At 41.4% G+C, this 27,891-nt stretch overlaps 1 long non-coding RNA gene across 1 annotated transcript; it reads right to left on the reverse strand.

The window, feature by feature from the left end:
* Positions 1 to 1,643: 1,643 nt before the first annotated feature.
* Positions 1,644 to 22,677, reverse strand: LOC106738851 (uncharacterized). The gene is made up of 4 exons (XR_002088596.2): positions 22,500 to 22,677; positions 15,066 to 15,145; positions 10,241 to 10,397; positions 1,644 to 2,293 (listed from the first exon to the last, which is right to left on the reverse strand). It is a non-coding gene; the product is annotated as an uncharacterized LOC106738851 (long non-coding RNA).
* Between the last annotated feature and the right edge of the window lie 5,214 nt (positions 22,678 to 27,891).

The following is a 27,891-nucleotide window of genomic DNA, read 5'->3' on the forward strand; positions in this document are numbered from 1 at the left end:
GGAAATGAATAGGTAAACAGCTCCTGATACTACCATTATCACACTGGGCTTGTGGCACAAAAGTTGTGAAAAAATTGTTCAGCATTTCCCAACACTCTCCAAACAAAGCCCTTGGGCTGCTTTAGAAAATATGAAATGCATGCCTGACCAGTTCTTCAAAGGATGAGGAAGAGGAAAATCCCTTCTCAGCTGTGGAGTATGTGCTTAGAGTCAAAACAACCAAAAAAGTGCTCAAAATTTTATCTCCTAGATAGGGATAACCCTATATCAGGAAGGAGGCAGGGCAGGATAGGACCTTACAGACTAATTTGTTTAGCAATTAATAAGCTTTCATAGGTTACAGCCTACATCATGCTAACCATACATACCTACCTAATGCTATGCCATGTATAATGAAGGCTTTAAAAAAAAGGGCAGATGGTTGGAGCTAAATTCCTGGCTAAACCACTGATATGTTGCTCACAACTCTCTACACATACAAGTGAGCTTATCAGGTTCCCAATGGTCCAAGGGTGGAGCAATCAGTGCCACTGGGAACAGGTAAGTGGACAGCAGATAGGAATTCTCCAGAAGGACATCCTTAGGTTATATCCCCTCATAGAAGGGTAGTTACTATACACAGTTGCTGCAAACTTACCAGATTTTACCAAGTTTACACTAAAATATAATTTTACCATCATTTATCATATGGAGCTTCTAAACATTCCTCAATAAATCATACAATTTATTTACTGCAGCTCATCATCTCAAGTCTTTTGACACAATTTTTTTTTTTTTTTTATCCAGTTAAATGTATTAGCCTTATATATATAAGAAGAGATTTATAGGGGTGAGGAGTCAGAAATCAACTAGATCAACTTTAATCTGAAATTTTTTGGTGTAATGATATCTATTACAACACTCCAGTTTAGCTGCAAACATTTTGCTCAGTGGCCTCCTTTAGATGATGGACCAGGTTTATGTACATATATCTTTCACAAAACTTCACTTTGATGTGTGCTTTTCCTGGATTATTTCACTATGTTTTTCTCACATTGTTAAATATTTCTACACACTCAGGGTATGACAATGTATCAACCTCTTGTTTGTTTTCTTGACTTCTGTTCTTTTAATTTAATTAATAGTTAGTTAAAAGAAGGTTATTTGACTCTCTCCTTATGGCATTATTTGATTATTTTTACACTTTCCTTTGTCTTGCTCTACAATAAAATACATTTCATCTTGTTTGATTTGCTGCCCCTATGGTATTCAACTACTTCAAATATTTTAAGTCTTATTCCTGAGAAAACTATAACTTCAATTAAGTGACAAAAGACACTGTTACATCAAAAAGCTTAAAAAATTAAACTTCTCCCTCTTTTATATAACCCATAGTTAAATTCATTCTACATTACAAACTGTAATAGCATTTGTAAATGGAATATGGAATAACAACTGACCATGTTGTTATAAATATTTTCTTTGATATTGCTTGTACTGCAATATTGGGCCTAATGTGTTAGCTTCAAGTAATAGAAATCACTAGGTGGAATCACTAGGTAGTATCATAAGTCAAATATCATATGATCCAGTGTCAGGTGTCAGAAGTGCACGATATCAAATGGAAGGTACTATGGTTAGTGTATGAAGAAACAGAGAGCCCCTCTAAATAATTATTTTAATCTTATCCATAACTTACAAATGATTCATCTTTTCTGAACACAGAATTCATGAAAAATTAAGCATCTAACTAGGAACATGATACCGAGTTGGTCTTCATTATACTGAGAACGAGACTTGCAGGACAGCAAGTTTCACTATGTAAGGAAATATAAATGCATTCTGAGCAATTATTAATTCTACAAGGAGGCCTGTCACCTCTTTATTAGTTAGGGGATTAAGTTCAGATTTCCCTTCTGGCAACACAATTTATTATAAATCCAGGTTATAACTGAATTTCTCAGCTATTCTTTCTAATTGATTGCATCTGCAGAAGTTTGTTTTTTTTTCAATTTTTTAAAATATATTTTAACCATGTAGCTCCTTCTGCAACAATGAATTAAACCCCAAAGAGCTCTAAAAATAATAATATTTAGAAAAAATGGAATGCAGAAATTAATAACAAAACTCCACCAGTTTTCAAAGCCACAGCAGTGCAAGGTGTCACTACTTCAGAATCCAACAGGAACTGAAATTTTGTAATGTTCCATCATCCAGAACAATATATTCCACAAAAGTTAATTGCACATTAGTTGCCTTCCCTGATTCTTGTTATTCATTTCTTCCTCCAAGTTATACAGGGATGACCTCAGTCCTGTAAAGAAAGAAGTCAATTATAAATTGGTGTAAGTGGGTATAATTCCCATGCAAGTCCTAAACTATATTCAGCAGTGACATAAGCAATGCTAATTGTCATCCACTGGGTATAAATTATAACATAATGGATATAACCAGCATCAAATTTAAGTCTGTGATCATACAAAAGTACAACATATGCACCAGATTTTAATATGACCTCAGCACCAGGAAGATCTCATTCACAGTTTGTCCTAAGATTCTGATCTTGACTATTGAAGGCAATGGGAATCAAACTGGAAATCAAGAAGGGAGAAAAATGTAGGAGAAGCAAGTAAAATCTTTCCCTGCTAAAACTAAATGACACCCTTGTGAACTTCAAACCTCTGAAGGGGGGGGGGGGGGGGGGGGAGAATCAACCTTTGTGTAAGTGAAAAACCCAAATGATGTTACACCATTTTTTCTACATGTTTACAAGGCATTTCAATATTATTAAGGAGCGTCGTCAGTTGTAGTCAAATACTACTGCATTGTGGTTAAAGAACTCATTCGCTAGAGTTGGAGTGAAAAAATACTTGGTAATACAGTGTCCTCCCATTCTATCATCTGAAGCTTGTATTTAACTAACATTATGAGTCTGGATTCTACATTTGAAGAAAATCCTCTGATGACAGTCTAAAGCTATAATATCCCTAGAATTTCTGAACATCCCTATTTTGTCTTAAGAGCTAGGGATAGACATGACACATAAATCAGTTTAAGTGATCAGAAACTGGTTTAAATTTGTAACAGAACAGATGTTTAGTGCACATAAACCAATTTGGAAATAGCTAAAACTGGTCTGAGATAAATCTGGTTGAAAATAGTATCAGACTTAACTAATTTGGATCAAACCAGTTTATGCAATGTCTGTCCCAGAAACCTTCCTGGTTTAAGTTAAATCAGAGCCCCCCAGAATCCCAGTTATTTCTTGGGTTAAATTTATCTCTGGGTCTAGTTATATGGGCAAAGGAAGTGAGGCATGATTTGTTTAAAGCCTCAGTCCTGAACTAAAAATCAAGCATGTGCATCAATTCACCTGCCCAAAACTCCACAGAAGTCAATCCCATGCATGCAGAGTTCTGAATCCCCTAAGGGATCAATCCCTTAATTTCTCTGGTAAAATGCTCTGTGCCTCTATAGTCCTCTATCCTATCCACACTAGAATTAATTGTCATTTTCAAAATGCTTTGGATTCATGCAAAAGAATTTTGAGGTTATATATATGTAATGTTCAAGAGGTAGTTTTCTTGAATAGATACCTGCATAAAAATTATTCTTCAGCATATTAGGAAAAGCTCATACTGACCAGAAAGCAATCTGAAGTCCAGTCTATATATTATCTACATTTGGATAGGAAGCAGTTTTCTTTTGCTGAAAAATGCTTTCAAGCATCTAATTTATTCACTTTTATTTTTCTCCATAAGACTTGTTGGGGGGAAAAACGCTTTTACAGTATCTACTTAATCTTTTCTTTTAGTTGACTTTCAAGATGTGCTTAATTGATCAAAAAGGCAAATTCCAAGTACCTTATATTAATAAGTACAAGGCATCATGCATTATTCAATTGGCTGACCTATATGCAAATAACAAAGCAGAAATTTTAAAAGTAAAAGTAATTTTATTGGTCTTTACTCCCTCTCATATCGCAATTTGGCATGTTAATTCTGAATCTACGCATTTAGAACAGAGTGTGTAAAGTAATATTTTGTTTCCTTGCTTGTTTGCTTTGACTGATCCTGAGGCAACATGGTCTAGTGCAGTGATTCTCCACCAAGGTGCCAGGGCACCCTGGGGTGCATCAAGATCTTTGAATGGGGCTGCAGGACGTGTGAGGAGATTAGCAATGTGTGAGGAAATAAGCAGCAAAGGGTAGACTCGGGCTTTCGATGCTGGATGACTTCCTCATCTCCACTGTCTAGCCCCTCTGGAAGGAGATAAGCACTGTAACAAATGAACTAGTTTTTTAAATGCGGTGCTACTCAATTCACAAAAAGTATGGAGTGGTGGCTTGAGTCTAACAAGGGGTGCTTAATGCACATTGAATTGAGTCACACTTAAATGCTTGCGTAGATGCTCCCTAAAGGTCCCAGTGTGCCATGACTTTTAAAAAACAGTGTGTGCAGTTTTTTTTTCCCCCAATGTCACCTTATCATTACATGTATTAAGCCTTAAGCTCCAATTAAAATATACCACCTGCCTTTGAGATTGTGTATAGGCAGCCAGTATCTATAAACCCTATCTTTATTTTTTCATATTGGTATATGTTTTTAAAGGTTTATTTTATTTATAACTTCATATATGAATAAAATACACCTTACCATTGGATAGGAAACAAAACCTGTAGCTTTGTTGCTGAGGGATGGTAAATAATAAGATACTTGTAAAGAATGGAGAGGATTCAAGATTTAAACTGCCTCTAGAAACCTCTGGTCTATTTATTAATGCAGTGCCTGAACTGCAGTTCTCTAATGAGGAATAATAAATTTTGCAGACACTTCTATTTCCTACAAAAATCCCTAATGGAAAAGAAACAAATAGCAACACAATTCTGAATGCTGGCCTTTTGGTCAAGTGAACGCTATCACCTGTGTGCTGCTGTGAGGTTGTTACTTGTCTTTGGTATTCATTGAGAGAAACCACTCTTCTCCCAAAAGCCCAAACTGCTCACTTGTTCACTCTCAATCCCCAGTTGAAGAGCTTAGAGTCTATATTGGATATTGCCAGTAGTTCCTGCTCTTTTACCTTACAAGGGACATAAATCTAGGCCAACAAAGACCTTTTGCAGTTTCTTGCAAACAATAATATATTATTCTTCTCATTTTGATCAGGGTGTCAAGAAAAATAATTGCACTATTTCATCATTTCTCCATGTTTCTTATCAATTAGATATCAACTACACAATATCAAAACAAAAAAGTGGGGGAGGGGAGTTATAATTTAGTAGGGTTTATGATCCAGTTATGTGGCATTAATTCACCATTCAAATCACCAACTGTCTAACATGAATAACACTAGTCATCTAACATTACTGTCTGCTATTTTGTCTTTGAGCACATTCTGTATAATGAAAATTTATACTTAATTGTGAGTATACATTTTTAAGAGGATAACATAGAAGTATTATAACTATAAGAAATATTATTTATCCCATAGGAACACTGATTTCACTTGCACAAGTTTACTGTTAAACTAACACCATCAAATAGACTTTGGCTGTTGCAAAATGCTTGAGTGATTATAGGAAAACTTCAAGGGATTTCAAAGTTTGGTTTTCATTGGGACCCAAAACCCAGAAGCTTATTCAAGCTTCATCTGCAATATAATGGGGCACTTGAATTCATTCAACTTTCACCTGCATTCTCCGTTCTATTAGCATGCCACATTCTCTTCCATATTTTTATAAAGCTATATCTGGAATATGTAATATGCAGATAAAGTGACAAGGGAAGAGTACCAGTAGATAACAGAATGTGGTTGATCATTAGCATAGTAAGGAGCTGGGTAAGTCTGATTGGCTATTGGATGGTCAGTCTCCACAAATTGAAATAATTAAGAGAAGTTTCAGGTGCTTTTTAAAACTGAACTCAGAGTATTAATAGGTTATATTTTCCTGATAAATTAAGTTAAAAGCCAGCTCTGGAACAGGGGTCGGCAATTTTTTTGGGCAGAGTGCCAAAACACCCCAACCTTGACTTCGAAGATGCTGGCATGCCAAGGGCAGACAGCAGGGGAGTCACGAGGGGCCTAAGCCTTGTTGTGGCAGCGCAGCTTTGGGCCCTTCCTTGAGGCACCCAAGCCAAGCAAAATGCCTTTGCATGCCAAGCTCTGGCATGCATGCCAGGGGTTTCCTACCTTGCTTCAAAATGTTCCAGTGACTATCTGGGGCTAAAAGTGACTGAATTGCATATCCATAAAAGGCAGATCATGATACCCTTGTTTGACATTTTTTACTTATCTTTTCCCGCAAATGCATTGTTCCCTTTGTCAGCCCTCGTTTTTATAGACCACAAAATTCACAAAACTGACAGGTGGACTTGGCAATTATTTTGTCCATGTTTAAGTAGGTTAGAAATTGCAATGAAAAGAAACAAAAAATGAAACAGCTGTTTGGCAAAGGCTTTTCTCTGGCAATCACAATTCAATTACTTTGAAAGCATATTGGAGGACCATCGTGTAAACCTTAACACATTTGTATTCTAAATCTTATAGGCTCAGTACTCAGCTTATGCTGGTACAATTTTAGTGGAGCTAAGGGCAGTGAGAGGTGAAGGGAGCCATGTTTCTGCTCTCCTAATTCTGAGCTGATGTAATTTAGAGAAACCCAAGTGACTATTAAGATGTGCAATAATGATTCTGTGCACCTTATGCTCTGTACAGGCCCTCAAGCCTGTTATATTCTCTTTGTAGGTTATGTGGGGAGAAACAGGTGGCCTAGAGTCAACTACAACAACTCTATGCCTATCAGTGATTCTCACAGGGCAGATGAAAAGTCTGGTTGCCAATCAGTGTCCAGGATTAAAATTTAAAAGTTCACTTGAGCCTTCTGACCTATTGCAATAGAATTATTAAGGCAAGCCATTTTAGCTAACAGCACATAAGGGTATGACTTGTGTGTCATTATATCCAGCTACATATGACCCTGCAGCCTAACTGACAAGGTGACCACTAATAGCTTTCAACAGAAGCCTACAACAAGGTTTGAAGTCAAGCCTCAAAAGCTATGGCAGGATGTCATCATTTCTGCCATCCCAGCACATCTAAGATTGAAAAATGAGTTCTATTTTAATGCTAGAAATGAAGCCTGTGAATGGTTAGCTCTAAAATGTAACTATACTATAAAGCCTAAATTTAAAAAAAGTTCAGTAAATATACAGGAGACATTGTTAGACAAGATGTGTGTACTATGACAAACTTAAAATTACCTTAGAGTGCTTTAGTACTTGCTTCATGTTGCTAGATTTCCATCCATTAGCAGAATGAGATAGGAAGGAAGTCTTATGTTCATCTAAAACACCTATTTCCTAATGTGGACAGCAGTGATTTAGTTCCATTAAAAGTAATGGAGTGAGACTGCCTTTGAAGACTGCACAGAACATTGGGCACTAGCAAATATTACCAATGTGGGTAATAGTAAACTTGCAGACTATTTTGGCTCACAGTTGAACAGAAGTTTGCATTAGATTAAAGATTTAAACTTTAAACATATTCACAGAAAACAGCATGAGAATCTGCTAATGTTTATTTGCAATCACTACACTTCCTAATACAGCCCAACTTACATGTATGCAATGTTTCCTCTGTGTTTTATACAGTGCATATTAGATGTGATTCTAGCAGTGTAGACAACAGGGTCTCTGACGCGCCACTGACAAACTGTAGATTTAAGTGAGAACCACTTACATAAACCACTACTGTAATGCAGCTGTTCTTTAAAGTTAATTTTAAAAGAAGGTCAAAGAGAGAGAGCGTGCGCAAGACTGACTTCTTGTGCCGAGACCTTGAAGTTTAGGTTTCACTTTTCTTTAAAAAAAAAAAAAAGACACCAGAGTCTGTAAATTACCAAACTGAAATAAAATAGAAGAAGAGTAGAAACATGAATCAAAGGGGGAAAAAAACCTACAAAAATGGCATTAGGAAAGTGCTTCAATTTAGATTTTTATTCTGAGCACCTTAAAAAAAACCCAAACCTCAGTTCCCATGGAAAATGTCTACTAAACTGACACTTCCAGTTTTGAAATGCTGCAGCATTTTACACAGGCAAGACAGGCTGGCAGAAGAGCTAACAGTATACAACTAATTACAGTGAAATTTCTGGTTCAGTGTTACCTACTAGTTCAATGTCCACTCAGAAGAAGGCCTATAATCATGATAGCACTGGAAATAAAAGACTTCCTGAACTCACTGGGGACTGCAGTTGGGAGAGATCCAGAGGCTACATGAAAAAAAAATGGCAGGGACCAGAGAACTTCCTAAGAACTTTCCTCTTGGCTGGGGAGGAAAAAATCAGCCAGCAATCAGCTTGATAAATTAGCATTGAAACACAGAGAGCTGAGGAGAGGGGTACTCTGTTGCTGTGAGGAAATCACTGGAGGTACAGTGGGATGTAGGCAAATGGCCTGAAGGCACGTCATAGACTAGGACTTTTCAGTACCTGCGAACTGTATTATTGTAGTAGGAAATGTCTTATCTTTCATTATAGTATAAAATATTCTTGCTTCAGGTATTTTCATCTTTCTGTTCATGGTGGCCTCAAGGGGAAATAATGGCACACAATTTAAAGGGAATTATTTTTTTTTTTTAAGGAAAACATATACAGAGCTGGTGGAAGTATTTGCAAGGCTGCCTCATAGGATGATGTTGTCAACCAGTGTGTTCCAGGTATCAGAGGAAGATGGTCCAAATGCCTAATCTAGAGTTAGAACACTGGAGTTTAATTTCCTGCCCTATCACAGATAGAATCATAGAAACTATCTATCGATCAAACATCATCATCAACTAGATCATCCCATCCAAGGCTTTTTATAGCCAGGTCTTAAAAACCTCCAAGGACAGAGATCCTACAACCTCTCCAAGTAGCCTGTTTCAATGATTTACTACTCTCCTCGTGAGGATTTTTTCTCCCTAATATCTAAACTCAACTTTCCTTGCTGCAACTTCAAACCATCGCTCCTTGCTCTGTCATTTGCCACCACTGAGAACAGTCTACCTCCACCCTCTCTGGAATCATTGTTCACGTAGTTAAATGTTGCTATTAAACCCCCCTCAGTCTTCTCTTCTCCAGACTAAATAAATCCAATTCCCTCAGTCTCTCCTCATAAGTCATGTTCCCTAGCCCTCTAACCATTTTCGTTGCCCTCTGCTGGACTCTCTCCTATTTGTCTGCATCCTTTCTATAGTTTGGGGTCCAAAACTGGACACAGTACTTCAGATGGGGCCTCTCCAGTGCCGGGAATAATTACTTCCTTCAATCTTCTGAGAAATCTCCCTCAACACTCATAATGAAGCCCAGTATGCTGTTACACTTCTTGGTAACAAGGGCACATTGCTGGCTCATATTCATCTCATTTCCCACTGTCACCCCCAACTCCTTTTCTGCAGAGCTGGTGCTTAAGTCAGGCAGTCCCCAGTCTACACCAGTGCATGGGATTATTCTGTCCTAAGTGCAGGACATTGCACTTGTCTTTCTTGAACCTCATGTGTTTTCTTTTGATCCAATCCTCCAATTTGTCAAGGTCTCTCTGAATCCCAGCCCTACCCTCCAGTGAATATACAGCCTCTTGGATTAGTGTTGTCAAAAAGCAGTACTCTTCAGTTCAATATTTACATGAGAGAAGGCATCAACCATCTCCCAAGGGTTTATCCTGGGTCCAATACTGTTTAATATATTGTGACTCTATTTCCCACTTTGAAGCATGTCAAACTGCCTTTGAGATCCAGTATCACCTGAGGGGAGAACAGGGGTGTGGAGTGCTAGAGCACATGGGAGCGCAGGAGGGGAGGAGACCAGTGAAACAGTTCTGTTTTCATTCGACAGTCCTTTTTTAAACCTCTGTGCCAGGCTTTCTGCTGAAAACAGGGCAAAAGTCTTCTTTTGACCAAATCAATGGGGCACCAGGTTAAGTGTTTAAAAATGGACTGTTCTAGTGACAAAATCGCTAAATTTGCAAATAGAACCAAGTGGGATGGAGATGCAGATGTTTTGAAGAATAGAATAAGGATTCAAAATGACATTGATAAACTGGAAAATGGTCCAAAACCAATCAAATGAAATTCAGTAAGGACAAATGCAACGTTCTTCACTTAGGATGGAACAATTGGATGCACAACTATAAATTGGAGAATGAATGCAAGACTACAAATTAAATACTAAACAATAGTATGGTATTACTACAAGAGAATTCAACAGCATACTTTGTTATATTACCAGAAGTATCTCCTGCATGTCCAGGGAAGTGATTCTTCTGCTCTAATCAGCAAAGGTCTAATCCCCAAACTGGAGAAGAGGAGGTTATGGGGAGATTTGGTAACAGTCTTCAAATACAGCAAAGGTGATTGTAAGGAAGATAGTGATGTACTGTTCTCTGTGGACACAGGATAGAAAGTAAGTATCTTACAGTGCACCAAAGAATTTACATTAGGTATTAGGGGATACATCTACATGTCCATTTAATACAAAGCAATAAGCTCTGGCACATATTACACTAGTGTATTGCTCCTGGGCACATTTACATGTGCATTGGGGACTGCAGCACATTGAGTCGGGTCGGAGCAAACCCAGCTAGCAGAGGTTTCCTGGAGTCTACCTGCCAGCCTAGGGCTGCTCTGACTTGGCTCAATGTCCTGTGTAGGGGCTTATTGGGGCACAAAGGCTGCTTCAGTGTGGGGCCAGCTGACAGGCAGCCCTCGCACTGAAGCACCCCCATGCCCTAGCCAGCCCCATCAGCATCTACATGCGAGTTGCTGCACAGTAAATAACACAGTAATTCAGGGTAGTATTTCTATTTACAAGTACTAACCTATGGCAGTGCTTATTAGTTTACTGTGACTTAATAGGGCCACACATGTAGACATGGCAATTTTACTGTGGAGCTAATTAAGCAGCTCTTCAGTAAGCATGTGTACGTGCCCCCAGGAAGAACATTTTAACTATGAAGGTAATTAAAGAGAACATATTGCCTAGAGAATTTGTAGAATCTCCATTACTGGATGCTTTCAAGAGTAGGTCAGACATTCTTGGATGAGATGGTTTTTGACAGGGAAGACACTGCCTGAGCAGGAGGTTGGATTAGATGATGTCTTGAGGTTTATTTCTCTATTACTTTTAGGGGGACCTTGGATAAGTCAGTCTCTCTTTGTGCTTCACTTTCCTACCTGTAAAACAGATATGATAGCATTTTCTTAAGTGGGTCTTTTGAGAATAACTGCACTGAAGATTGGAGGTGCTCAAACACTATGGTAATAGAGGATGTATAGGCACTTAAGATGCATGAAGGTGACTAATGTATCCCAATGCCCGAAAGTGGAGTCGCTTACTTTATTTTACTTTTGACTTCATGCATTAAGCTTGCTAATACATCAGTCCATTTTGGCCAGACCCTTTAATGCACCCCTTTTAAAATGGCAAAATAAATTAACAATGGAAATAATGCACAAAGGCCCACATTCAAAAAGAAATTTGTGTGTCCATTGCTTTTTAGTTGGAATTTATATGCCTTTTCTCTGCTGTGCAATTCAGCAAAGTCCTACCTAAATGTTTATATGCATGCAAAGTTTTGGGTATTTCAGCACAGAATTATGCATCCCAGAGCTTAGTTGATAATGGATCTAGTATTGAAAAAAGGTACCTAATATGCATGCTTAGTATGTCTGCCATTTTGAATGAGATGCATACTCTAACAATTTTGTTCTAGAGCCTCCTAACCCTAACAGGGTGCATCTACACATGCATTTGACCTGATATCAGTTTACTTGCGAATAAACTACTCATGAGTAAATGCTCCCAGTCAAGCATCTACATATGCAGGGAACTGGGAAAAGTTTGCAGCTCTAGGTACCCCCTGGGAGCCATCCCACAGGCTGATGGGGAGCACTGGGCTAGGAGACAACTGTCTCCTGGCTGAGGCTGGGACATTGCACCTTGTTCCGGGGGGAGGTGCCTGCTGCCAGGGTGGGAACAATGTCCCCCTGCCCTGGAAGCAGGGAGTTCCTGGCCCCAGCTCCCTAACTGGGGACAGGGAATTTGGAAGGAGCTGCAGAGGAGGGATAGGTCTCCACCTCCTACCCTGATCTGCCAGTGGGGCACCTAGATAGCTCACTGCTAGCTGCCCCACTGGTGGATCAGGGCAGAGGGCTGGGACCTGTCCCTGACCGGGGAAGTTTCCAGCACCTGCTCAACAATCAGAAGACAGATTCTAGGGAGCCTGTTCCTTGCTCAGCTATGTGAGCATGTAGCTGGGTGGGAAACAGGCTGGAAAGCCTGTTCCCTACTCAGGTCCCTGAGTGTGGAGCTGGGCAGGGAACAGGCTGAGTAACTTGTTCCCAGCTCAGGTCTGTGATCGTGGAGCTGGGTGAGGAACAGGCTGGGGAGCTTTGCAGCTCTGCAGGCTGGGAGGTAAGGATCTCTCAGTGCGGCCCTGTGACTGCGGAGCTGGTACTGGGAGAAAAGGGTCTCCCACCCTCCACTCTCTGCTCTCAATCTTGGAGCAGTGGGCTTGGAGCTCCCTGCTGCTGGGGCAGGGGGACAGTTCCCACTCAGGCTCTGCTCGAGGACCCTGCCCAGGCAGCAGGCAGCTCCCAGGGGCAGAGAGCAATCCCAATCAGGTGTCTACAGATTTGCTCCCAATCAGGTGTCTACATAAGCATTTCTGTGCCATTACTAATCACAAGTAAATTTGCTACTTGCATTTGCAGGTAGCAAATTTACTAATGATTAGTAAGATTTACTGCACAGTAAGCATGTGCATGCATGTGCAGATGCACATGCTTGCTGTGCAATAAACTACACTACTTCACAGTAAAGTATTGTGTAGATGCACCCACTGTTTGAACCCACATCTCTCACTTAGGGAGTCTTAGCCACTCAGAATATGGAATAGGCAGGGACCAAGGTGCTAGTTTCACTCAAGGTGGATTATGGAATCCCAACATTTATAAAAGTCATGGATCTAGAAAGAGAGGATGGAATAGAGAGCTTGCCTTTGCAAGTAACATGCCAGGAGCACTCCAGGCATGCGGGTGCTCTCTTTGAAGAGACAGATCCCTGGTTTCTGCCCCCCACCTTTTAAGGATAAAACATTTCAACAACATTAAGAAGTGGGAAGAAAACCTCAAGGGGAGACCTGTGCTCACTAGGCTACAGGGCTATGTTATTTTTATTTTTTTGTTCTCCATTTGGTCCTATTCATAGGTGCTGAGAAGCCCAGCTTCAAAAGGAGGAATGCAACATTAGTATGACCTGGTAGTTAGAGCATGTTCCTGGGAAGTGGGAAAAGCATGGAAAATATAACTTACAACCCAGATTTCTTACCATCTAGGCAAGTGTCCTAATCACTTGGTCACTGGGCTAAAGTAAGTGGGTTGTCCTTTGTTTGTGACTTGATAAGGCCAAGACATTAGTTTAGGTTTAGGCTGCAGTTTTTGCATTTGACTTCTGACTTAACAGAAACCCTAATGTGGGGCTGAAGATAACTACATAAAAGCCTCCTCACTCCAAGATGGGGGTAGAGTTCTAGACACATGCTCCTATTCCACTTTTCCTGTTGGCTAGCCTATGTATCCCTCCGCATTGTGTGCTGTCTGCTACATTATATGCTGACTACAGAATGCATGCATTTGTCTACATTGGAAGTATAGAGGCCCAGGATGTTAAATTCTTTATTTCAAATTCTACCACTTGGTCCACCTAAATTCTAGGCATAACAATACACAGCATCATAGAGATAAAGAGCCTTAATGAATCAGGTCCAAATTGTATAGTCTATATTTTTTATTTGCAGGTTAACGCTCATGCTAGTTCTTTTATAAAGGAAAGGAAATATTTCCTAAAGATACAGATAAAAAATGCAAGGTATTATCAATGAAACTTAAAAAACAATCATGTTGCTCCTTGTGCTATATTCTATGTATTTATTTTCCCTTGAGCAGACAGCAAGAAAAAGATGGATTTAAAACTTGATATGGAGTCATAAAGAATGGATAGGCTTTTAGACAGCCTGCCCAGGTCTGAATTTCACCCCTACATTGCAAACATTTTGTAGTAAAGATCTGTGGACTTGTTCTGTAGTTCACTACTTTTACTGCACCAAGCATTCTTATGTCATTGTATAAATAAAAATTAATTAATAGAATAGAAATGGGAAGGGCTATCTCCAAACAGGTAATTTTAAAATAGATATCAGTGATTTCTTAACCTAGCTGCTCAAGCAGTCTAAAGGTTAAAAAAAGTATTACTGGCTTCTAGTGATAATGATAAAAGAACTGGCCCCTTACTTTGAGAGATCCTATGGTCTGATTATAACATTTGAACATCCCCACTATTAAAAATAGCATCCACTTTCCTTCCTATAGAATTCAGGGGTAATGTCATGCCAGTCCATAAACTAGCATAAGAAATTATAAGTCAGTGGTTAAAACATCCCTCAAACACCTACAACTGCTGCAGAGACATTAAAAAAAAAAGGGAAAAAAAGGGATGAGGAATATAGAAACATATATGAAAAGAAGCTTTGAACATGAAAGAGTTTCTTTCCCTCAGAAAAATCTTGTGTAAACAGGCTTCATATCATGAGATAAGGAAAATGTGGGGTAAAAATCTAGCACAGGATGGAGCTATAATCTTTTTACAAATAGAGAAATATTTTTACATCAAATATGATAAATTAAAAAAGAAGTTGCACAAAAATTATAGCATTTGTAAATGGGAGACTAGAAGGTGGAGGTGGGGGAGGGAGTGGAAATAGCAGATCTCAGAAACTCCTCTACTTGCCAAAAATAAAGACAAAGGAAAACATACATATCAGGAAACTATTCATAAATCCGACTCCCAAACCCTGCACTCCAAAGACTCCTCTCCCAAGAGAACCATTAAACTGGGTTTTGTATACCAGAATGTCAAATAAGTGTTTCTATTAAAAAGCAGTCAAAACAGGAACATGAAACTGAATGGAAAACCATTTATCATTGTCCCACTGAAAGGCAGATAATCAGTTGCTATTTAGGAGGTCAGGAAGCAAATAAAATAAACAAAATACCTGTTTTCCATCCTCACTCAGCTCAGATTTGGCTCTTAATGCACTGAAGTCTCTCTCTCATTTTTGTAAGTCCTTACTACCTTGTGGTAAAAAGGAAGGAAAATTAGAAGTAGGTCTTTCTCAAAGACTAAAATGCATGTATAAGAGGATTTAAAGGGATGAAACTATTACCTCCTAAGAATATTCAAAAGCTTCATCTTCAGAACATTTACAAACAAGGATAACCTCATACGAACAATCCCATTTTAGCCTCTATGGGTATGATCATGTACCACTATTTCTGGTGGGCAAATACAAAAATAACTGTATCCCACAAGGTCCAAATATGATAGTCATTGACTAAAGCCTCTGATTCCATCAGTCGTGAAACCTTGTGGAAAGTATTGACCACAATCAGATAAATGTAACCATTTTTTGTAGAGGCATGGAGACAGATCTATTTGCCACCTGAACTGGGGTCAAGCAAGGATGTGTCATTCTCTGTTCTCCATTTTCTGACAGTCATCTTAGTTCTCATTAATTACCACCTTCCTTCCAGAATTGACATTGACCAAACAGGTGGAGGGCTTTTCAGTTTGGGAAGTTTCACTCAAAAACCAAAATATTCAAAACAACCATCGTTGACCTTTAATAAGTTGGTGACTTATGTCATCCTTATTCACGCTGAGCAAAACCTCCAGACTGCACTGGATCTCTTCAGAGAAGCTTACCAAATGTTGTGCCTCTCTCTTAACATCAAGAAGACTAAAGTGCTAGATCAGCCTGTTCTGTGCCATGAATGTGATACCTCCTCCCCAAATTACCATTGAGAGAGAGAGACCATGGAGGTAGTTGAGCACTTCCTACTTGGATAGTTACCTCTCTCAGAGAGTGAACAATGATGCAGATATCCAACACAGAATTCAACGCACAGGTATCTCCATTGGGAAATTGTTTTGGTATGTCTTAATTGATTGTGATTTCTGGAAAGAAACCAAGATCCAGGTCTACATTGAAGTCATTATTCCCACTCTTCTCTATGGATGCAAAATGTGGGTGACCTGCTGTCATAAACTCAAGAGCCTGAAGAAATATCATCAATTCCTCTGGAAAATCGTCCATGTCAAATGAGAAAAATTGCAGCGCAAATGCCAGCATCCTTGCTGAAACCAATGTTACCAGCATTAAATTGGTGATCCTCAAGCACCAACTTCACTGGACTGGACATTTTGTGTAGATTTCTGACTCTTGACTCCCAAAACAAATTCTCTACTCCCAGCTTAGCTATGGACTGAGATCTCATGGTGGCCAGAGGAAGATCTACAAGGACAAATTGAAGGTATCTCAAGAAAACAGATGCCAACATCGAGAGCTGGGGGGGGGAGCTGGCTGCTAACTGGCTCCATTGGTACTGCAATCTCAACCAAGCACCATTTCATTTTGAGGTAAAGTGTCTTGCCCTCAAGGCAGAAATGAGAGAGTGGAGAAAATTAAAAGAAAGGAATGTCAGCCTACTCCCCCTGTGGAAAGACTTGCAACTACTGTAGATGGATCTTTATCTTGAGGTTTGCTTGAGGAGGGGTTTAAACCAAGTTCACCAGGGGAAGGAGACTAAAGCCCTGAGGTAAATGGGGAAGTGGGTGACCTGAACAAAGCACAACCAGGAGGTAGAAACAGAGGAGGCCTCCTCATTCTTCCTGAGAAATTAGGGCAATCAGCTAGTTACATCAGATGTCTACACCTGAATGGATGGAGCCTGGGAAACAAGAAGGAAGAATTGGAAGTCCTTGCAAATTACAAAATTATGACGTGATTTGAATAACGGAGACATGGTGGGGCAGCTTGTATGACTGGAGTACTTACACGAGTGGGTATAAGTTGTTCAGCAAGGACAGGCAAGGGAAAAGAGGAGAAGTTACTCTACATGCAAAATAACTGTACGATTGCTCAAAGGTACAATATGAAACTGGAGACAGGCCTATTGGAAGTCTGGGTTAGGGTCAGAGGAGAGAGAGCAACAAGGATGATCTCATAGTGGGCGTCTGCTATAGACCACCAGACCAGGAGTCCTGCATTTAGGGCAGAACAATCCCTTACACTGGTACAGACTGAAGATTGACCAGCAAATCAGCAGCTCTTTAAGAAATGGCCTGGGAATTACAGTGGACAATAAATTGAATGCAAGTCAACAATGTGTCCTTTTTGAGAAGAAGTCTAACAGCATACAGGGCTGCATTAGGTGACCTATTACCAGCTGATTGAGGGAAGTGGTTATTCCCCTCTATTTGGCACTGGTGAGGCTACATTTGGAGTACTGTGTTCAGTTTTGGGCTCCTCACTACAGAAAAGATGTGGTGGACAAATTGGAGAGAGTCCAGTGGAGGGCAATGAAAATGGTCAGGGGGCTGAGGCACATGACTTGTGAGAAGAGGCTGAGGGAACTGGGTTTATTTAGTCTGGAGAAGAGAAGTTGGGGGTGGGGGGGGATGGTTAATAGCAGCCTTTAACTACCTGAACAGTGGTTACAAAGAGGACGTGGTCAGTGGCGGCCGATGACAGCATAAGGAGCAATATTTTCAAGTTTCAGTAAGGGAATTTGAGGTAATATATTAGAAACAACTCTCTCACTAGGAGGGTAGTAAAGCACTGGAACAGGCTACTGAGAGAGATTGTGGAATCTCCACCCTTAGAGGTTTTAAGACCTGGGATGATCTAGCTGGGGATGGCCCTGCTTTGAGCAGAGGGTTGGACTAGATGACTCCCTGAAGTCCCTTCCAACCCTAATGTTCTATGACTGGACTCCAAAGTCACCTCAAGAGCCATCAATGAGCCATAGTAGAGGTCATCCTCAAATTGAGGGATTTCTGACAATATTTAGTGGTAGTGTTTTCAGGATCAAGCTGAGAGTTAGGAGCATCTGATGGTCTTAACCTGCAGCATCATAAGAGAAACTGTGTTGTAATATATTTTTATCCTCAATTTTAATATTTGTATGTTTATTTATTTCCTTATATTAAAAAAAAAAAAGATAGAGACATGCTGCCAATATACTCTCTCTCTCTCTCAATAACAGTGTGTATTTTTTGTAGACAGGGGAAAAAACCCTGGAGGATGTTTTCACACCCTAACACACAATTTTTTACATTAGCCGTAATAAAGGAGGCATCACCACTAAGTGAAGGCACATATTGAGCAGACCTCTTCAAAAATATTTGGACCATGTTCCAGAAAACTGAACTGAGTTTATTGATAGTTATAGCTCAAAGCTGAACTTTGTAGTGTTTGGGATGGGGTTGGAATAAGACAGACATAGGGTGAATTCCTTGTTTCATTGAAGCTAATTGCAAAACTCTCACTAACTTCAATAGAGCCAGGATTTATCCCTGGTAGAGAAGTCCAGAAACATTTTCTCCTGGGAAATTATTTTGCTAACTAGCACTGTTAGATAAAATCTGGTACATTCCACAAGAAAAATATATTTCCTTTCAGGACTACTTTGATGATTCAATAGAGGAATTCATTTCTGATAGGGATGATTTAACACTATCAAACACAGAGAAATATACCATTGTGCTGTGCCAGGAATTTATTTCAAACCTCTATTCTTTCTGCTAAATTATAATAATGATCTCTTGAGAGGCCACACAGGAGCACATCAGATGTGCTATCACCTGTAGACTTACAGGAATGGTCCATGTTTCATCACCGCAGTCAAAGCCTGGGAGGCACGAGGCCTGTGGTGTGTAGGCAAAGCACTGCTATTTCATCAGTGCAGCTGACCAGCTCTTCCAGTTGATATCAAAGAACAGATATCATCTCTAACACTTGGTTCTGATTTGCACTACTAGTCTCATCCAATCCTTTGATTCAGGTGAGCATGCAGTAATAATAAGTAAGACGCTTAGCAATCTGTCACCATATAGTTTCTGGCTATGTACAAGATTTATCAAATCAGTAACCCTACAGCAACAAAATCCTTCCTATAGAAGGTTGAGCTTGAAGGGGAAAACTATTGAGATTCTCATCCTCTTTGTCAAAGAAATGCAAATTAAAAACAGTAAATGATTTAAACCCCGATTCAAAGTTTATTCAAAGCAGTGAAAAGACCCCATTAGCTTTAATGGTCATTAGATCAGAGCCTTAGAGAATAAAATAAAGTGGTGACGTTTCATAAAGAAATTGAGACTTTGCAGATTTTAAAAGGTCTTTGCAAACAAAGAGAAAACTGAACCAATTATTAAATGATAAAACAATGATGGAAGTTAACTAGGTGAAACAAAGGAACCGTTAAAAGTGGCAACAGAGCAAGCAGCCTTTTAGCTTTTCAGCTCATAAACAACAAGCAGGATGAGTGATAGCAGAATGCACATCCCTCAGGCTTAGTTTTTTCACATCCAATCATTCAAGCTGTCTAGAATTTCTGTCAAGATTTATACACAAATAACATCCCTTCTGATTTACTAAGTAAAATAAAAATTCTCAGACCCTGTAACTAAAAGAAAATACTGGAGGAATTAAAAGACTTTCTTTGGTATATACGGTCACTTCAAAAGAATTAAAAAACCAAAAGCATAACAAATTACTCCATTCAAAAACTATAAAAATACCAGGTCCACCTGGATAATTATTTAACATATTTAGAACAAACAGAACTTGCAACACTAATATTCAAAGTGGTGTGATGCCAGAAAAATTAGCAAATAGCAATCATATCAGTAGTATATAAGGAAAGGAAAAACTTGGTGCATTGAATTTTGTACAAATCCATTTCTCTAAACAGACTATCACTGTGACTCCTTCAACATATATCTACACCAGCCTGATATATTTATATTCAACTTTAAACATGAAGATGAGACTTTCAGAAAACTGAAATGATTGAAATAGACAGTAATTAAGTGAAATTAATGGAATGTATTACTTTATTCCTTTCTGAAAAAAATAGTCTCTAAGGTTCTGTCAGATGTCACTAAAGGATAGAGACCTGAGCTAATTGTCACAGAGATAGAGATAAGTTAATTATATGCTTATAATTTTCTCCTGCTGCAATAAGATTTTAGATTTCTATCAAAAACAAAGGCAGCATACACATGAGCATGGACATTTCTTTCCCTGGGGACAAGAAGCAGTGGCACACCTTGTGCTGCTGCTACATTTCTCCAGGAAATGCTAGTGCCACATGAGCTCTGGCATGCAACAGGTTACCCCAAGTTGGATAGAGGAGGTTGAGTCCAGCAACTGTGGGATCTTGGGGGCCTCAGGAAGCTGCAGCTGTAGTGCTCCTGCAGCTGGGAGCCTAGCCAGCAGCAGAAGCATGGTTCTGGCAAGCCGGGCTCTGGTTTTGGGTGGCATACACTGCCACCTTGTGTGCCACCCTGACTTTTTTTTTTTTTTCCTTAAGGCACAGGTTTTTTTGACCCCGGGATCTCCTGTGGTAAAAAAAAGAAACCCGCACTGCAAGGTAGCAGCATGGGGAATGCCTACATGTGCAGTATGTGGTGTTGCAGACAGGTCTGCAATGCTACATACTGCACATCCACACTCATCTGGACACAGGCACAAAATGCCCCCATGTTCTATAGCAGGGGTAGACAGCGTTTTTGGCTGGAGCTCCAAAAACATCCCAGTCTTTACCCACACCTTGACTTGGTGTGCCAGAGGCAGAGGGCAGGGGAGTTGCAAGGGGCCCAATCCTTGTTTCATGCCATGCTCTGACACACATGCCTGGTGTTGCTGACCCCTGCTCTATAGAATCAGTTAGGTTTTATGGTTCTGAATGTGCTATATCATAAAACTTCCAAATAAACAAAAGAAATCTTGAAATCCTAAACTCCATGGCAAAGGCTACTGCCTAGATTCATTTATCTGCTCTTATTTTAATTTTTATATATGCTTAAATATATCCATTTAGCTTCAAGCAAGTGTAACCCTTCTGCTGGGCACTGGTCTGCAGCACAAGGGCTGAGTTCACATTTTGGGATACCTTATACATTTATAACCATGGCTCAAGCCCCCACCCAGAAATCTGGGAACACTAAATTAATTACTGGGGTGTCCCACATAAACAAAAAAACCCAAACCCTCCTCACAAGCAATGTAACCAAAAAAAAAAAAAAAAAAAAGCTGATTTAATACAGAAAACAGGGGAAAAACACCAAATGCAATGTGAAACGCTGCTAACTACACAACATAGTCTATAGGATGCGCTGCGCCAGGTAGAAGCTGCTTGAGAGTGTGGTGGTGCAAGGGGTCCCTCAGTGCTCGTAGAGGGATAGTGGTATGGCAATCTTTGCTCCCACAGAAAGGCTGTATATGCGTGTGGGAAGTGACTGTGGCTCCAGACAGCATGTACTCACACCACACTTTTGGGCTGGATTATATGGCCTGCAGAAATGAAAACTGCAGGAAAAATCCAAAAGAACCAGGTTGATTAATGGTTACAGCTGGCCCAAAACTGGCAAGATTAGAAACACCCAAGTTCCAACCCTGTTTAAGTTTCCAGGCCTAAATCCTACCTAGGAAACCAAACAAACCAACACACTTTCCCCAAGTATTAATCCCTTAAAACCTCAAAAAAGAAAAAGGGAAAGAAAAGGAGGAGAGAGATATTCCCAGACATTGGGACAATACTCCTTCTCACTTGGAGAAGACTTCACTCTTCAGCAACCCCTAGCAGCTTCTCCTCCAAACCAGTCTAGCTCCCCTTATATTGCTTTGCTTTACATCACCCTGGCCTTATCCAGGCAGGGAGCACCACACACCAGTTCCTCTCCCAACCAATCAGTCAGAGAAATCCTCTGCTCCCCTGGCCAATGAGGCCAGAAGGTTTTACATATTAACCCCAGATACAGACCCCAGCTTGCCATGTTCTGAGCACATGGCCAGAACACAGGGGCCATCTTTCCCACATAAACTTCCCCCCCCCCGCCAAAAAAAAAACAACAACCCACAGCATACATCCGGGGGGGGGGGGTGCTGTTACCCAAGCATTTAATTAGGGTGAAGTTATACATTATACTTAGATTGTACTACAATAAGACCACTTAAAACATAAGTATCCACACATTAAAGCACATTAGTGTGTGCTAAGTACCCTTTGAGCATCTCAAAGTGATTCCATTCAGATGAGGATTAACTCTGGGTCATGCTACCTAACTCATGTTAGAGTAACTTCAGTTTGTTCCATGAAGATAAAATGAACAATTTGCAGTCCTAAAGCATACCATGGTGCACCAATCCCAGCCCTCTCCCCCTCCACCCAAAGGAGGGATAATGCTCAATTGCCTTAGTTCCTAGCCATGCCTTTTCTCTCCAGCCCTCTAGGCCAAGTACAGACAGTCAAAAAGCCCAAGGCTGAATGAATTCAGTCTTTGCAGGTTAGTCTAAAATGCAGAGATTAAATGAGAAACAAGTGGACAGACATTCAATCTGGATTCAGGAAATGCAGCCACATACCTGCAGCGGCTCAAGCCAAAAGCTGGGAGTAGGGGGAGGTGCTAGAACATGGCTTTCTGGTATGCAGCCAGTGTAGACTATACATTTGCTTCCTCTTCCTGCCACTCCTGAGGTCTCTGGGATTTGTAGTCCACAATCATAGCAGCAGGACTCTGCAGGGTTGCTCATCACTTCCTCTTCCTGCTTCCACGTGCCTCTAGGATTTGTAGTCCACAGTCACAGCCAGCACCAAGTTTTTAGCAGGGCAGCTCTGTACTTGGGGAATGGAAGTTTAACTTTGCTCCCCAGTCCTAGACCCCAGCTGGGGTTTGCAGAGGGGGCGTCCCTTCCTCCTTCTCTTATCTGCTGGAGCAGACAGAACAGCCCAGACCAGGGCTGGAAAGCATGCTGGGATGCTGGGGGACTGTGATTTAACCTCAACCAGGAAGGGATCTGGGCATAAATTTCATAAATTTGTGCGACCCAAATCAGTTAAGTCTGATACTATATTCAAGCAGGTTTTTCTTAAACCATTTTCAAAATGCCTAAAATTGGTTTATGTGCACTGAACTTCTGTTCTGTTACAGGATTAAACCGGTTTCTGATTACTTAAACCAGTTTATGTGTAACTTCTGTCCCTAGCTCTAGTGGCAAGACAGAGATGTGCAGGCAAGAAACAGTATTAACCCTTAATGTGCTCACCACATGTTTTAACTTTAACACTACTTAGCATTCCAGGCATCTAGTATGGTCAAAGTCTAGCATGTAACTTTATCCCAAGTGTTGGTAAAATAAATAGGAGTTAAGAGTCACAGCCTGGTATGCAAGTGGCTGGTGGCAGGAAAAGGTGAAGGCAACATTCCCCCATTACTCCTCATGCTGCTGGTGGAGCAGCTGGTACAGAAGTCCCATGGGCAGCAGCAGCAGCAACAAGTTTCACCACCACACTGTCCTCCCATGCTGGGTCTGACCAGGGTGGTTCCTACCTGTTCCAGTGTTGCCAGGTTGCAGCCCTATGCCTGCTGCTGTGGGTGCACAAATCTGAGGGAGTATGTGTCCCTCATACCCCACACACTCACCCCCTGCCCCACACACTGGGAGGATGGGGCCTAGGGGCGGGGGGAAGTGAGTCAGGAGAGAGGGGCACCATCAGGGCTGGAGGGAGTAGGGGGCTGTGGGTTGAGAGTGATGGGCAACAGCAGAGTCAGGGGACTGTTTTTTTTACTTAGACTATTTATCGGGTTGGGACTGGCCATCAATGTTTACAAATGGGTCCGGGTACAAAAAAGGTTGAGAACTAATGATATATAGATTACTACTGTATAAGCCAGGGGTGTCAAACATATGGCCTGTGGGCTGGAGCCAGCCTGGGGCACCATTCCATCTGGCCTGCCAGTAGTTCAGTGGGCTACTGGAAGTTGGTGGCATTGTCAATAGAGTGTGACCTGCCACAAAATTTGGGGTCCTTGGACCCTGATGGATATGGCCATTTGTGGGCAGGGTAGTGAGCATGGGTTATGCAGATACAGCCCTTGCTTGCCCTACTTGAGAGAGCCCTGTTCCATTGCCCAAACACCCACCTGTGCTTCCATTTGTTCCTCTATATGCACTGCTGCCCAAGCCCCCAACCAGACCCAAATCAGTGATACTGCTCGATCTCCCACTTGTGTTGCTGCTTGATACCTAATCCATGCTGCCATCTGTTCTCCCTCTCATGCTGTCACTCAATGCCCAACCTGTGCTCCTGCTCATCCTTGGAACTGCACCACTGACCCCATACCTGGATTAACTGGAGCTGCTGCTGGCTTCACGAATCCGGCCTTGGAGGAGCCCCCATGGTCTAGATCTGGCTTGGGGTCCAAGGTGATTTGGACACCCATGGTATAAGCCATGTGTCAAGGTGATGCAATTTGAAATGGTTAAATATTATTATGTAAAAAAAATGCAATTTCTAAAAAAATACTGCCTAACTAATAAAAGCAGATTTACTATGACAGTAATGAACATATTAACTCTGATAGCTAAAAGTATCTAAGTAAAGATGGAAATGGTTAAAAATAAAGGTGGTGAAGGATAGACAGAGTAAAAGGCAGAAGAGTTGATCTGAACACTAATACTATAGTTTATGATACACTATACCTACTGTGCGTGAGGCATGAAAAGCCATGTGTGAGAACTGATAATACACAATATGATTAATCAACACGTAGCAAGGAAAACATCTGCTGGGACCATGCTGTATAAACTGTAGTACAATGTTAAATACAAGAAGAAATAAAATGAAAAACAAACAAACAAACATATATCAGGGTCAAATTAAAACTGCCAGAGCTTAGAGAGACAAATAAAAGACATACCAAAGAGGAGGTTCCTGAATGAAGATCAAGGGAAGATTATTGATTTATTGATGAAAATTATTCTGCTAGAAAAACTGAACCAATTATGCTAAGAAAGACTAAAATACATTTAACATAATTGATGGTTTAATACAGCTTTTCGAATGCTACAATCAAAGTTAAATACCCTATTCAAGAAAAGTAGTTATGTCAAACACTTGAATTTATGACTCATAAAAAAATGTGCTTGATCAAATGAGACTGGGTATCTGAATCTATTTTACTTTAATGACTATATTCCTCAGTTCAACAAAACTGAAGAACACATACAAGAATGCACATAATCCTATATTATTCAATAAACCTGAAAGCTTAAAGTTACCTGTGGTTTAAATACATTACTGCAGCAGTGTCAAATATGGTGTGTGAGCTAGATCCAGTATGTAGAACCGTACCATTCAGCTCACTGGTAGTCTGGCAGGCTAAAGAAAGTTGTGGGGCCATGGCCTGTTGCAGCATTTGGGATCCCTAGGCTTCAATGGACATGGTCATCAGCAGCAGTGCCCTAGACCCATGCTGCCACCTAAACACTGTCCTATCCTGTTGCCTATCCCTGCCCCCCTGCAGCCACCTAAATGCAGTCCTTGCACTGCTGCCCCTCCCTGGTCCCATGCTAAACACAGATACACACTGCCCAAACATGACTGGACACTGTTGTCTGGCAGATTCACACTGCCAACTGAATGCAGCTCTGTTCCCAGTGTGGCCTCACTGCAGTTGCTGCTAGCTCTGCAGATATGGCTTGAGAGTCACTGTGTTCCAGATCCAATTTGGGGCTTGTGTTGAATTTCACACACCAATGTTACTGAATTGGGGCCTTTGGAAAGCTCAGCACTTTACAAAAATGTTCAGAATACAACATTGCAGTCATGTTTAGTACTACCTCTAGTTTTAAATAGGGTAGATATTTAACTAGTTTGAGTTAATAGGTCATTGTTCAGCAAGCACATATACCCACATGCTTAACTTTTATCCCATCTATAGTCATATTGACTCTAGAGCAACTATCCGCATGCTTACAGTTAAATATTGTGCGGGCCGGGAACGGTTGAGGCCCTTTTTCTGCGCGGCGGGCTGTGGCCAGCAGCCAGGACACGCCGGGTCGGGGAAGACAGGTAGCACGCAAGAATTAGGCATGGACGCTCAGTGGTTGATTTAAGATTATTTTACTTACACCGAAGATGGTCGCGGTGCAGGCAGGAAAACTTGCTTGAGTTGCGGTTACAAAACAAAACAAAAAACTCGAACCTGCAGAACATAAGGGTACGTCGCAATGCGGTTTCGGCAATGGGAGATGAACAAAAACCTCAGGAGTATGTCGCAATGGGGTTTCGGCGACGGGAAGAAAAAACTGCAGGACTCGAACCCCGGGTAGAGCTCTGGATTCACTCACACGAAGTTTGCTAGGCTCCGTGGAACTTTGCGCACAGGGAAAGGTACGTCGAGGGATCAGGCGGCGACGGGGAGAGGCGAGAGGCTGATCAGACCCCTATAGCCTTCTTGAGATATACACTGGGTCCGATAGGCTCCGCAGCGCTTAGAGAACTTCATGAGACATGAAGTTCTCCTCCTCCTGATAGTCGTGGAGTTCTCCAACTTGGGTGGAAACCACTCAAGCCTCTTATACGGCTAGCAAGCCAATCGCTAGCCTCCACGTGGGAATAATTTAGAACTGGCCAATAGTATGGCACAAATTTAAATACAAATGGCGGGAACTCCTTGCAGCATGCATCTCCTTTCTGCAACTAAGAAATGCACCCTGCAAAGAAAGCTACAAGTGGCAGGAAATAATTCAGAAGTGCCGAAGCACACACAAACAAAAATCACACCCTTGGGTTGTGACAAATATGTATACTCAACTTTGAAGAGTTAAGACATATATGAACACAAAACACAATTATATTAGGCTCATGACCACTGGCAACTGCAGTATTGTACAATGGGTAGGATTTTGAATCAGATTCAAGAGATCTGGGTTGTGCCACTGACAATCCTGATCTATGTCCAAAGAACATTTCAGTGGGGAAGGAATTGAGGTAGGGAAGTTTTCAGAGGTCTCCTGACTTAGGTATTTCTTGTGCTCTATAACTGAAGATTAATTTGTCTTATCCAAAGCCTCTATGGATGTGTCCAGACAAGCACGTACATGCCTGTTGCCCTGCCTCAAACCCGTTTGAGGCAGGGCAACAGGCACATGCAGGAATGAAAAAATGGCACATGCAGGGAAAAAATGGTCCCTGCGCTGCAGGGATCTAAAAAAAAAAAAGGAAAAAAAGCACTCCACAATATAGCAGAGCAAGGCATGGTTCAAGACCTTGCCCAGAGCCAGTCCTCCAAAAGAGACCCTCTGGTTTGGCCAGAGTGTCTCTTTTGTGTTCCTGCTACCCCCGGCACTGTCCAAGGTAAGCTGGTGGTGGAGAGGGGGTTCATGGGTGTTGGGGGGGTGAGGAGTGGCAGGGGGATTTGGTGGGGTTGGAGGGTGGCAGGGGGGATGTCCCTGGGGCTGTGAGGGTGGGGTGAGGACCTGGCCCAGATCCCTGAAGCTCGCTAGTCTGGCTTTCCACTGGAGCAGGTTGCCTGGCTCCTGGAGGCATGCACAGGAGCTGTGCCTCCCAGAGTCCTGTGACCTGCTCCGGTGCAAGGCTGGACTAGCAAGGCACATGGGACTGGGCCAGGTCCTCACCATCCCTGCAGGCACAGGGGACAGAGACGGGAGCCAGCCCTGGGGCCTGGTCCATGCTGACAGGACCCGGCGTGGCATGTGGTTCCCGTGTGCTGTGCCAGGTCCTGCCGCAGCTGGGCCCTTCCTATAGCTGCAGGACCCAGCCCGTCATGTGGGAACTGCATGGAGTTGAGCTGGGTCCTGCTGGCCCTGGGGCTGCTTGTGCTGCCTGGCAGCCAGGTGGCATGAGCAGCCCCAAGGCTGGCAAAACCTGGCTCAGCTCCGTGTGGTCTGCATATGCCAGGCCGGGCAAAACAAGCTGCCTGAGGCTGGTAGGACACAGCTTGGCTCCACA

Source organism: Alligator mississippiensis, chromosome 3 (assembly GCF_030867095.1).
Source record: "Alligator mississippiensis isolate rAllMis1 chromosome 3, rAllMis1, whole genome shotgun sequence".
In the NCBI taxonomy this organism is placed as follows: Eukaryota; Metazoa; Chordata; order Crocodylia; family Alligatoridae; genus Alligator; species Alligator mississippiensis.